The sequence below is a fragment of the Crocodylus porosus genome, unplaced genomic scaffold (assembly GCF_001723895.1).
Source record: "Crocodylus porosus isolate Cpor-Errol unplaced genomic scaffold, CroPor_comp1, whole genome shotgun sequence".
Lineage (NCBI taxonomy): Eukaryota > Metazoa > Chordata > Crocodylia > Crocodylidae > Crocodylus > Crocodylus porosus.
Genome location: NW_017728918.1, coordinates 17,129,062 through 17,142,184, shown reverse-complemented (window position 1 = coordinate 17,142,184; position 13,123 = coordinate 17,129,062).

Sequence of the window (13,123 nt, the reverse complement as noted above, 5' to 3'; positions counted from 1 at the left end):
TGTGTGGGGGCTGCAAAGCATCCTGGGATGCTGCAGGACTGTGAGTTAACTTGAATCTGGAGGGGGTCTGGGACAGAAGTTCAATAAACCAATTTAACCTAAATCTCTTAAATCTGATACTACATATATCCAGGTTTATCTTAAACCAGTTCCAGCAATTCTGAAAGTGATTTATGTGCACAGAAGTTCTGTTGTGTTCACCAATCACATATACTGGTTTATGTATAATTTCTGTTCCTAGCCGCAGCAATAATCTGAGTGTGACACCAAAGCCCAACACTTCTGAGGTGAGCAAACCTGGAACCTGAAACCTGTGAATGATCATTTCTAACTTCACCAAAGCCCTGTGAGGATTCCCAGTTAACATACAGAGACAGCATATAGCATATAAGAACCAACCATCAGTCAGCTGAGAGACATTCTCATTTCACATTAAATAAAACAGTAAAATAATAAGCAGAAGCCTGTTTAGAGTCATTTCTTAGGAGCAACCATAAGAAAAAGAGCAGAGGTTTAAAGGCTAGACTCCTAAATTTCCTGAAGACATTAAGTTACTTGCCCAGTGAAATAATCATCCTAAGTAAGCATTACCTTACCAATCTGCATTTTGTCCAATAGCCAAATAATGAAATTTTGATAAAACACATTTAAAAAAAAATCTAATTTATATTCCAGATGTCAAAATTGGGGAATATGGGCAATGAAATGTTAGAAAAGGGGTGAGACCAGCCAAAGCCTCACTTGTTTTTCCAACACTGGGTTAGTTTAAAAAAAACCTGTGGCTCAGACACTTGTAGCCACAGAAATACTCAACCAGAATGAATGCTCCTCAAATTTGGCAAGCCAAAAAGCAGAGATTTAGTGTATAAATAACAGTCAGACATTTTACTAGTCTTCTCCAAATACTCCAGTTTTCAGGAATCATAAATTCAGATTTTTTTTTTTTAGGTGTTAGTGAAATTAAGATCCTGATCCTAAGTATTTCTGAGGAGAGATTTAAGAAAATTGAAAATATAACTCAAGCCAAAGTTTGTCCTGATTTACATCTCTTCTGGTCCCACCATGGGATGTAAATCAGGGCAGAATTAAGTTTCCTTAATTCATGATGGTCAAGAAAAAAATTGTTTGCAGGAAGGGGAACCAGTTGGCATTCTTAAAGACTGGAGAATCATTAACTGTCTGAACAGTGTCTGTGAGCTGTTCCAGACAGCATTTATTCCATGGCATTTCCATATGGTTATAGGAAAACCAGAATTGTATTACAGTTACTGCAAGTAACACAACACTTGACCTACAGCACATGGCAAATATAGTAGATGGCAAATACAGTTCACTGTAGACAAATGTCAGCTAGTTTGTATGGGAGCACAGAGCCAGACAAGGGAATCTGGGCTCAGAAGCAGTCAGCAGGGCAAAGATGTGGGATTTAGAAATGCTGGCTAAACATGGTAGGGGGAGAAAATATTAATCTTCCATTTGCTGTGTTCTGCATATGTAGAGGTGAGACAGGACCTGAAGGACCTGCTTGCAGCCAATCACTGAGAGACACCAGAGGATTTGACAGAAGCTGTTGTCTTTGGCCAGGCAGTGAGAACTCTGTAAAAGATAGTCAGTTCCTCGCAATCTAAGCATTCCCTGTTAATTCATCTGGGTGCACATCTGACAGCATGAAACAGGCACATAAATTTAAATAGTTCAAACAGAACGTCTAGCTTGCTGGACAAGAAGATTCAAGCTAGTAAATATATGATAGCTCCATTTCTTTTTGACAATTCTGCAAATCTAGCAGTAAATTCTAGGTTGATTTTTTTTATTTGATCCTCTTGTTGTCTAACAATAAATTCATGCCAGTACAGACTCTCAAAGTAAGGATTATTTGCTTCCCTTTCAGATCAAGAGACATTAAATTCCACATATATCACACATTTGTAGCAGATGTTCCTAAAAAGACAAACCAGGTGCTAAACATATTTTATTCTGATGGGTAATTTTTGAAATTATTGCAATCAATGAGTTAATAATACTGGTGGTAATAATGAAGCCAAGTTATTATTACCCATTACATTTAATCATTGACAGCAAGTTAATTGGACCTAATTAGAGAAATCATTGTAAATAACATAGAGCAGATGGTAGAGGTTTGTTTTTCCACTTCCAAATCTATGTAACAGAGTTATAGATAAAGAGGGGGGCAGACCGGTGTGGAAATTTGTCCATCATGTAATCTCTCAGATCTAGATCTGTCCAAACCTGGAACTTTCTAAAATTTAATTCATTGGGATGATGTTGACAAGAATGGACAGAATAAATGCATCTCGCTAACCGTTAAGCATGAGACTCGGTTCTGCTATACACTACCTGTGCTTTTGAGTGCTGCCTCACATATAGCAATGTAGTTCAGGAGTTCCTAGTTTAAAATGGGTGGAAATTAGAAGCAGAATCATGGTACTTCTAGTAATGGATTTAAAGGCTGGTTTATAGAGTAACAAGTCATGTTTCTCATTATGCCTGCATAATAAATAATGGTGCTCCACACTAGCTTTAAAATAATGAACTTGGCTAACTGTAAGTCTGGAGACGGGACAGAATGGGCTTCAGCATGGGACGTCAATCCATGGGCACACACAGAGGGCCAGCTTATCTGTGTTACAGTAAGAACTTGCCCTACAGTATAGCCATATCATTATTATATCTGTAAAGTCATGGTTATGAACATCATTATGTTTATCTTATCGCTTCAATTCCTCTTTTTATTTACTACCTATTTCCCCCTTGTGCTCCTAAATGAGAACAATCTCACTGTTGCCTACTATTTCCGAAGTTGTAAGTGGAGTAATATCATGCAGCAGTGCATTGTGAGAGGAACTTATTATGAATAGTGTACCATTCTTGTACCCCTTACAGCAGTCTTATTTTTTCTTCCTCTTAAGCTACTTTTGTCAGTGCATTTGGCTGGAGTTAAAAACTACATTGTACAGGTCATACTGTGACTGAAGTCAGTGGGAAGTTTTGCAGAACCTAATGAATGAATAAATTCTTATACTTCTACAATTTCATCAGCCACAACTTGAAAACCTATTTTCTAACTACAACATATGTCAAATACAAATGCATTAGAACAAAGACACAGCGGTGCTATGCTGACATAGTGGTTCTTTCCTGACTGTACATTTTATACAGTATATAGGCCAGTCTGCAGGCTGGATTGAACCCTGTGCACCAGGAAAAGGCCACAGGGCCACTGGGCTGCCTCCGCCTGCCAGGATCAGGATCTGAGGGCCCAGCACCACCTCTACCAAATTCCACATTGGGCTTTGGGGTCCTGTATGATCCCACATCCCTGCATGCCAGGATTGGCCCTGATGCTGCTCTGCATGCCTGATCTAATACACAGGGTCACGGTTTGTAGAGTTCCCTATGAACCCATGGGGAGCCCTTTGGCTGAGTAACAGAGCACCGGGGCTGGATCTGACCCATGGGCTGAGCACCCCTGATCTATACTGGTAAGAATATGTATAGGCTATAATCTGGCCCACAGCAGAGGGCTGTGCCAACTACTTAAGGGGACAACATGTAAGGAAACCTTACAGGAAAATTCCTTAATAGGGAAACCTTACAGGAAAATTTTCTTTGTAAGCCCCAGTATTTGGAGAATTCACTAGAACACAGTTAAGAAACGATATTTTTTTAAGAAGCCATTTTTTTTTAAATTTGGATTGACTGATATAAAAAAGATGAAACATTGTTATATGCTAAGTACTTTCATTCGCTTACAAGTATCCTTAAACTATATTTATTTTTCCCTAGACCAGAGGTTCCCAAACATTTTCTTACTGCATACCCACTTCCAGATTTACCAGCTACCCATGTACCCCTACCAGCATGTGTTTTATATTTTAACCCCTTAAGTAAACACGAATTACTATAATGAAAATTAAATCTACCATTACACAATTATTCCTGCATATCCTCTCAGAGATGTCTTGCATATCCCCTGGGGTATGCATACCATAGTTTGGGACCTAGACAATGGCCTCCAGTTTGATTCTTCTCTATTTCTTCAAGTGCTCACAACCACTTTGTTTGGCATGCAGGAAGGGGCAGGGAGAACAGTGTAGAAAGCAGGGAAGAGAGCAAAAGGATGCATCAGGCAGGAAAAGTAGACCAGAACAACAGATATGGAAGGGAAGAGGGATCAGAGCAATGGCTTATGCAAGGTAAGGGGATTAAGTAGCCCTTGGGAAGGGAGAAGGCCTTCTGGTCAAAACAGTTGTCTCCTACTGCTCTAACCCAATGATTTCCCAGTCAAGAAATAGGGGATACAATGTTTACCAGGGTGCCCATCGGGGTAACTAGAAATAATGGCCACAAACTGGAAGAGGGCAAATTCAGACTGGACATCAGGAAAAAATTCTTTACAGTGAGGGTTGCCAAAATATGGAATATGCTTCCAAGGGAGGTGGTGCTGTCCCCTCCCTTGGAGGTATTTAAAAGGAGATTAGACAGACACCTGGCTGGGGTCATCTGACCCCAGCACTCATTCCTGCTCAGGGCAGGGGGTCAGACTTGATGATCTAATACGTGCCTTCCGACCCAGACATCTATGAAACTATGAAACATAAAGTACCATAGCTTCAATCAAGTTCTCTCTGCTCACTCTTCACTGCATTCTGTTCTTTAGCTTCAAAACTCACTCCATCAGTGTATGAAACTACCTTATGAAAAGCACTATGTGCAATCAGAAACTTATTGTATGCAGCTTTCTCTGTATCTAGCATTATTCCAAGCTAAATAAAAGGACTTTTTAGCACAGCTGCATCTGTAATGATGATGCTCTTTGTTGCCTCAGACATACATTTCTGCTTGTTTTTGTGTGGCAGGTTTTTGTATTTGCAAAGTGCCATAAAGACAAAACTTACAGGTTTGAGGTTTACCAGCTTAGCTTTGAATTTGCAGATCTTTCGCGTCACTATTACAGAAACTATTGCTATCATGACTTTTGCAGCTATTACAGCCTATGCAGAAGTCATCATTCATATAATGAAAGATGGTTGGTTGAGAGAACAAACATACCAGAAGACCCACAGGTCCCAAAATACTGTAGGTCTATTGAGGTTGCTATCATGCAGGTAAAATATATATTATTAGAGTATGGTTCTAAAATGAAAATATAAAAGCTGGGAAGATATCCTGGGTTCCAGTGATTCCAATGGTGCATCTGTGCATCTGCTACATAATTTAAGAGTGTTTATTTGTACTGTCATGATAGGGATAGATGAACTAGTCTTTAATAAAATAAGAACCCACTCAAACACTGAACCTTCACCCATTTTAACAACTAACCTAGAATCAGAATCTTTAGGTAGATCCCCACATACAGGGGCGTGCAGTTCGTGGCACCACAAACCACATGCAGGGAACCTGAAAACGTGCGCCATAAATTTGCAGTGCGGTGGCAAAATTTGCCACCAGGAAATCCTGGTAGCAAAAGAAAACTCCAGGAAAAAAGCAGTGTATAACACACATCCATAGTGTATGCTACAACAAACAGAGGACGGGCCATCCAGAGCAACACTCTGGCTGCTGGCCAGGCTCCGTGCTGCCAGATCCGTACTCCTGCTGCACCAGGACACTAGGTAATACTGCTGGGGCCAGCACAGGCGCTGGTCCCAGCCTCCCTTCCCCAAGACAATTTGCTACACACTGAAGTGAATGTACAGAGATATGCAACGGGGCACAAAGCAGCAGAATAAATTTGTGCCACTGCTATTTGTGCCTCTACAAGCGCATCCCCCTTGCACATGTGGGGGGACCTGCCCTTTGAGATAAACATTTGGTATGTTCCTCTGAACACTTTATTTCTAGCATCTTGCTAGAACCAGAAGCAGAGAACCCAAGTCACGATGAAAAGTGTTTCTCCTGCTACTTCCAGTTAAGACAGCAGACAGAAAGGCTGGAAACTTGACTAGAAATCCTGGTTTCTCATTATTGCCAGCCCAAGTTTGCAGGCTTTAGAGGTTCAAATAGTGATAGATACCTAAACTATTGTACCCAAGACTTTTTAAAGTTCAGCCATCCTTATAAGTACACGTCAATAGAGAAAGATATAATTTCTGAAGACTAATAGGAAACATTTGACACATGCTTTTACCTACAAATGAAGCACACTAGAAAAGTGATATACATTAAGGGAAGTATAAATTAGAACTGAACAAAGCTAGGAGGTGGATCTGAACGCAGAAGATGGATCAAGCAGCTACTAGATTATTAGCAAACTTTGATCAAGACCTAGTCAAGGCAAATAGATGAAGTATCAGTGAAAGGGTTTGCTCTTCTTTACTAGTTCTAGAAGGCATCCAGTGTCCCAAGTTCTTAAAAAAAATTATGAGAGTTTTTGGGGGGGGGGTTGGTTTTGTTTTTTTGCTGAACTCAGTAGCATTAGCCCAGGTGAAGGTTCCAATAATTTTTCAGCTGCAGTTGAAGACATTTTTACTCTTTATTTTTATGAGGAATCCTACACAGAAAGCTTTACTGAGCTGCCAATTTATTATTTTTTAATAAAACCTAAAGTTCTGTTAATGGGCCACTGGTAAAGTGATATTATTAGTCCATATTTAGGAAAGAAACCCGAAACTGGATGAGGCTTTCGAAGTAAAAGACAGCTGGGAATCTGAAATTAATAGAAATCAAATATTTTTAAAAAATCTGTTAATTCATCTAATCAGTGTCCCAGCCCATGTAAAATTATCCGCAACGTTATGTTTTTTTGGTGCTCTGTCCAGTGTCGTAAATATGATGAGAACTGGGTCATCCACCACTTCCCTACAGCCCCATAGATCACACTGCCAGGATTTTTGCTCAGATATTCAGGCTATGATTGCCAATCTGTTCTGTTTTGTCTTTGTCGGCACTTCCCAAGTATTCCCTTACCTCCTTTTTATTAGTAGCTATTTTTACAAGCTTTTCATTATCCATAATTGTCCAAACTGCTTTCTATCCTTCTTTTTTTTGTGTGTTAAATTGTTTATTTTTTAACACTCAACAGAGGCTTAAACGTCCTTGGATTTAGAGTATTTGGAATAGTAATCTGAAAGCTCTGGATGCACCCTTCAGTACTAGATTGTTAGGGACCAAAGAAAACCCCTTGCTCAAAATGCATGCAGGATGGGTTAATTTTTGACAGGACATGTAATGTTTAACAGGACATGTATTTTGCATCTTAGACTTATGTCTGTTGAAATAGAAGCTTGCTACTACTGTAATAAATTAAGCAGCTCTTAATACTTTAATTAATCACATCCCTTGTTTCATTTGCTAATGTCTGTTTTTATATATTGGCAAAATATGTTTCTATTCCCTGTAAATCCTTTGGCTTGCGATCACTTAATCTGTTTCTACGCTATTATCTTTTTCCATCAAGATTTAACAGTTGCTTAATACTGATGTATTAAGAAATTATACCACAAACTATACTAATTCTGATGTCCCAAAGTTGCTGCACACTCCAAATTTCCCTTTGATTAAAATCATGCAAGATGCTGAGTGTCTCTTTGGGAAGCAAAGGCCAACCGAGAAGGTTTTTATGTATGATTTGTGTAAAAAGTCAATGAAATCTGAAGTGAAAGATCACAGGTCATGGTCTCCAGAATTTCTTTCTTAAAACATAACACCTGTAAACTCATCACTGACTGAGTGGAGACCTGACTGAACAGACTAAAAGCAGAAACCTCTTTAACAAAAAAAGGCATAACAAGATCCAGTCCCTGGAAGATGAAACTAGACAAATTCAAACTAAAAAGTAAGATTTACTGTTTTTAATTGCAAGGACAAAAAACCATTGGAACAACCTGCCTAGGAATGTGGCTGTTTCTCTAACACTTGAAGCCTTTATATCAAGATCGAGGACTAGATTCTACTTCCCTTATTAGGGTCTAAGTGGACGTAACCACCTAAGGGCCCTTTTACACCTTACACTGTGAGCTGTTCAAGTGTTGATGGCTCTTAGTGCTAGCACAAGGCTGGAGCAGTCATGTGTTAAGGTCAGTAGGGCCCTGGAGGACCTAAAGGTAAGTATTCCCTCCCACTCCAGTTCCAGGCTTTGCCCCTGCCCCTGGCTCCTCTGCTGCCACTCAGAGTCCCCACCCCAACCCCACTTCTGGCTCACTTGCCCATGATGTCTGTCCCAGGGGAGCAGGCAAGGAAGGGTTAACCTGCCTGCTCAGCTGCTGCTGGGCTGCTGTTCTTCCCTGGGCTAAGCCCAGCCAGGGAGCAGCAGCAGCAGCAGTGTCCAAGCAGGTAGGTTAAACTTTCCCTGCCTGCTCCTTTGGGACAGACCTCACCGGCAGCCACAAGTAAGCAACAGGGTGTGGGAGGGGAAGGTAGCAAGTGGGGATCTGGGCAGGGGAGAAGGCCTGATGGGGTATTTACAGTAAGGTGTAACCTAGAGTGGCTCCCTCTTAGTATAATGTGAGCTGGGTAACAAGGATCGGAGATAATCCTGGTCTGGAGTGGGGTACCCCTGAGGCACCTAACAAGTGCTTGAAGCAAGGCTCAAGTGTTGATGTATAGACAACCCGACGGGTTAAGAGCTGCAGGAGCCACTTGAAATTATTATATAACAAGGTCCCTAAGTGTGATTCTACTTTGCTCCAGTTTCTGAAATTCTCTGAATAGAAAAGGTGAGTGGATCCTCCACCTCCTTTTTGCCTTTTTTAGTGACTTTTTCTAAAGGAGTGCTTCCCAAACTCTTTCTCAGCATGAGCACATTTATAGCCCCATTTCCTCAGCATAGCCCTTCACTCCCAACCCACAGCCCCTCACCCCCGACCACATTCCCTAATGTTGCGACCCCATTTGGGGTTGCGACCTACAGTTTGGGAACTGCTGTTCTACTGTCTCATGTGATGGCATATTACAAAAATAGATGCAGTCATTGATTTTTTTTTTTTTTTTTTTTTCAGGGGCTGAAACAGGGTAGAATGAGATTGTACTTGGTTAGTGGATAGTGTAGGATGTGTCCCTAAATGTCTTCACTCAGAAGTTATGGGCTTGATGAGTTTGGGTGAGGGTCTTCGGTGTATGTTATGCAGCAGGTCAGGCTTCCTAATCATAATGGTCGTTTCTCTTAAAAGCTATGCATGAATAAGAACAGCAGTTCAGACTCACATTTTGTATCAAAGGTGAACAAGAAATACTGTAAAAAGAATAAACAGACCTCTCCAATCTCCATAATATCTAACTAAGAGGCAGCCTCTATGATTAAGAAAAGTAGAAGTTATTTTGCCAATGTATGCTAGAATTTCACCTTGGTTTTATATCAGAAACACATGATTAATTAATCCGCTTCCACTTGGTAAGCCTGAAGCAGTTGTACAGCTTGTTCTAATGAACAGACTTCTTGGCCTGGTGGCAGATTACCATTTCAAATCATCGGCCAGGTGCAGGACACAGGAAAGGTGGGTTCAAAGTTCCACGCATCTCAGAATACAATAATATAACATTTCAGCAAAGGTAAACACTGGCATTTTCCAGAAGCCCAAGAGTCGGGGAGGGGGAGAGACCCTGATTTAATACCGCATGTTGCTATGTCATGAAATAATCATTTCTTTGTATGCCAGAATAGTAAAATATATTGCAGAAAACTAATTTTTGATCATTTCAAGCCAAATGAATGGAACGGAGCTAAAGGGCTTCTAGAGGACAGGCCACATCCTACAGACTTTTAGGACAGTTTATTGGCTCCTTTTAATTACCTCTGGGGTTAAAATCATTGTGCTTATAATTTAAAAGGTGGAACACTGGCAGGTGAAAAATCAAACAGATTGCCTCACTGGTACTACTTCCACTTCTAATAATTATAGACAACTGGTCATTAAGCATTAGGCAATACTAAAATATTTTTTAAGTAATAAAATGCTCCAGGAGATTTTTTGGTGAAGGCCAAAGATGCAGACTCAGGAAATCCAGGTTCAGTTCCTAGTTTAGGAATAATATTTCTATGCATCCTTCAGGCTAGTCACATAAAGCCCATTCACCAAGATGATAATCCTAGCTTTCTCTAGCTCTTTGACTCCCTTTCCTAATTGTAGGCTCCAAGTACAGGCCATTCCTTATAGTCCCCAGCATGAGATGCCTCAGTCTGGGATGAGGCACTCTTGAATGCTGGCCTAGGGCCAACATGTATTAAATACATTTAGGCTTAAATATTGCACGTCTGCAGAATTCCAACTAGCTGGAATCAATGATGGAATCAAAGAAAATTATGGTTGGAAGGGACCTCAGGAAGGGACCTAGTCTCAACCCGTTGCTCAAAGCAAGACCATCCCCAACTAGATCATCCCAGCCAAAGCTTTGTCTAGCCAGGTTTTGAAAACCTCCAATGATGGAGCTTCTACCACCTCTCTGGGTAACCTGTTCCAGTGTTTTACTACCCTCCTAGTGAGAAAGTTCTTCCTAATATTTAACCTAAGCTTCCCCTGCTGCAAAGGGACATAGCTCCCTATACCATTGCTCCTTGTTCTGTCATCTGCCACCACTGAAAAGAGTTCAGCTCCATCCTCTTTCAACCACCTTTTACATAGTTGAAGGCTGCCATGAAGTCCCCTCATCTCCAGACTAAATAAACCCAGTTCCCTCAAGTCTTTCCTCATAAGTCTTGTTCTCCAGCCCCCTCACTATTTTTGTTGCCCTCCAGTGGACTCTCTCCAATTTGTCCACATCCTTTCTTTAGTGGGGGCCCCAAAACTGGACACAGTACTCCAGATGTGGCCTCACTAGTGCTGAATAGAGAGGAATAATCACTTCTCTTGACCTACTAGCAATATACCTACCAATGCAGTCCAGTATGTCATTAGCCTACTTGCCAACAAGGGCACACTGTTGGCTCATATTCAGCTTCTTGTCCACTGTAACCCCAGATCCTTTTCTGCAGAGCTGCTGCCCAGCCAGTCATCTCCCAGCCTGTACTCATGCATGGGATTGTTTCATCCTAAGCGCAGGACTTTGTACTTGTCCTTATTGAACCTCATGAGATTCTTTCTGGCCCAATTCTCCAATTTGTCTAGGTCACTCTGAGTCCTCCCCCTACCCTTCAGCAAACCTACTACTCCCTCCAGCTTGGTGTCATCTGTAAACTTGTTGAGGGTGTACTCTATGTCATCTTCCGGGTTGTTGATGAAGACATTGAACAAAACCAGCCCCAGGAATGACCCCTGGGGCACTTCACTTGATACTGGCTGCCAAATAGACATTGAGCTATTGATTACTACCCTCTGAGCCCGATGCTCCAGCCAGTTTTCTATCCACCTTATAGTCCATTTATCCAGCCTGTACTTCCTTAGTCTGTCTGTAAGAATGATATGGGAGACCATATCAGAAGCCTTGCTAAAATCAAGGTCTCCCCTCATCCACAGACCCAGCCATCTCACCATAGAAGGCAACCAGGTTTGTCAGGGATGACCTGCCTTGGTGAATCCATGCTGACTGTTCCTAATCACCTACTTCTCTTCCAAGTGCTTGGAAATGGATTCCTTGAGGATCTGCTCCATAATTTTTCTAGGGACTGAGGTGAGGCTGACCAGCCTAGTTTCCTGGATTGTCCCTTTCTTAAACATGGGCAGTCTGTTTGCTCTTTTCCATTCATCTGGGACCTCTCCTGATCTGCATGAGTTTTCAAAGATGATGGCCAATGGCTCTGCAATCACATTAGCCAACTCCCTCAGCACCCTTGGGTGCATCTCATCTAGACTTGTACACATCCAGCTTTTCTAAGTAGTCCCTAACCTATTCTTTCATCACTGAGGGCTGCTCACCTTCTCCCCAAATTATGCTGCCTATTGCAGTAGTCTTGGAATTGACCTTGCCAGTGAAGACTGAGGCAAAAAAGGCATTCAGCACTTCAGCCTTTTCTGCATCCTCTGTCACTAGGTTGGCCTCAGCAAGTGCTACCATCCCTGCAGTTTTCACCCTGCTGTGGCTTAACACACGCACGTGACATGAGTTTTGCTTTCAGGATTTGAGGTACAGTTTCCCAGAAACCCCTGCACCTATCACTTCATAACTTGACAGGCTTCATGCACTCAGCAGCAGCTACCAGCATCCACATCAGACAAAAAACAACAAAGTTATAGATATTTCATTGATTTCCCCATTATACTCTATGGCCAAATCTCCAAATTGAGGAATCTTTTCCAAATCGATTTGGAAAGCCTAAAGCTTCTAGTGATTCAGTTTGGATTCATAGATTCGTCCTCTGAATCATCCAAATCATCTCCGAATCTGAATCATGAACTGAAGCTTTGCACAGCCGTAGTAACTATTTGTTTCCCCTGATCAGGGCGAAGTGTAAAGGGTGCGTGCAGGTGCATGTGCACCCCCTGAGCATGGCAGCGTACTCCCTGCAAAAATGTGCCACCGACACTGTCAGTGGTGCCTGCAGGTGGTTGCCAACCCCTGTGGTCAGTGCTTGCCACCCCCTCCATGCTTACTGCAGCCATACTCCCACCGCCACGCTCCCGCCGCCACCAGCGCAACTGTGCCCCCCCCCCCCAACCAGTGGGGGCATGTGCCATTCATGGCCCTGATTTCTCAGGAAGTATGAGAGCACCTTCCCGGTTGCCCCATCCTGCTTGCACTTCCTCTAGTTCTCCTGTTTCCCCACTTACTTCAGGGTATCTTAGTTACTATCCCAAACTTGCCAACCAAATAGTTGCCTTGTGGTAAGTCCCTGGTACAAACTGCTGTTGCCTCTACTGCTGCTCAGTAGAGTCATCTTTTTGGTATCTTACCCAAGTTAAAGATGACCTTCAATCTCAAGACCACCTTATTTTGTCAAATGCATTGTGGGACTATATTTCACCGTTGCACTTAGCCTAAATACAAACATTCTGGGGATACAGACAGACAAAGCACAACAATGCTATTAATAGTAAATATTTTCTATATTAATTTTTTTAATTTTACACGGCTTTGACAGTGACTATGGTGAGACATAGTTAGCCATGTTAGTCTTAAGTAGAAGACAGGGTAGACTTGTTCCTAATAGACTAATCAAAGTTTTGTGTGTGTGTGTGTGTGTGTGTGTGTGTGTGTGTGTGTGTGTGTGTGTGTGTGTGTGTGTGTGTGT